Below are 926 nucleotides of genomic sequence, written 5' to 3' on the forward strand. Positions count from 1 at the left end.
TGCAGTTACTGAAAGTAATTTATAACTATAAGCTCTGTTTGCTATTACGAAGCCTGCTTACATTTGAGAATCATAATGATGACTTTAAAACTAACAGATTACAGTCTAAGAACTGTACCCTTTATGCTGTGGAATTGGTCAGTCAAAAATCACTCTTGCAATGCAGTAAAAAATTCCTTCCAATACTGTCTATGTGGGCACCCATACACTTTTGTGTGTAGTAAGGATTCAAGCATACTAATCACAAGAAATTTTAGAAAATTCCTAATATAGCTACTGCTAACATAAACATCACATCATAGGATCATAGACCTGTTTGGGTTGGAAAGGGACTGGATGGGAGTTTGCCTCTTCTCCCAGGCAGCCAGAGACAGAAGAAGAGGACAAGCTGCGCCAGGTGAGGTTAAGGCTAGACATTCAGAGGAATTTCTTCACAGAAGGAATGTTTAGACTTTGGAATGGGCTGCCCATAGAGGTGGTGGAGTCAGAGTCTCTGAAGGTGTTTAAGGAAAGACTGGCTATGGCACTTAGTGCCATGGTCTGGTTAATGTGGTAGCGTTTGATCATAGGTTGGACTCGATGATCTCAGAGGTCTTATCCAACGTAATTGATTCCGTGATCTTAAAGATCATCTCGTTCCAATCCCCGCTGCTATGACCAAGAGCACCTTCTACTAGACCAGGTTGCTCAGAGCCTGATCCAATCTGGCCTCGAACACGTCCAGGGATGGGGCATCCACAGCTTCACTGGGCAACCTGTTCCAGTATATTTTTCTAAAGAACCACCTGCCTTTCATTTTTACCTGCGCTGTATTTGGTAAACTCAGTAAATACCAGGCAAAATAAACAAGCATACGCACTCACACAGAGCCCGCTGCGCGCCCGCGCACCTGCGCACGCGTCCCGCCAGGGGGCGCAGCGCGGCGG

This window comes from Corvus brachyrhynchos, unplaced genomic scaffold (genome assembly GCF_000691975.1).
Source record: "Corvus brachyrhynchos isolate BGI_N302 unplaced genomic scaffold, ASM69197v1 scaffold87, whole genome shotgun sequence".
NCBI classification, from domain to species: Eukaryota; Metazoa; Chordata; class Aves; order Passeriformes; family Corvidae; genus Corvus; species Corvus brachyrhynchos.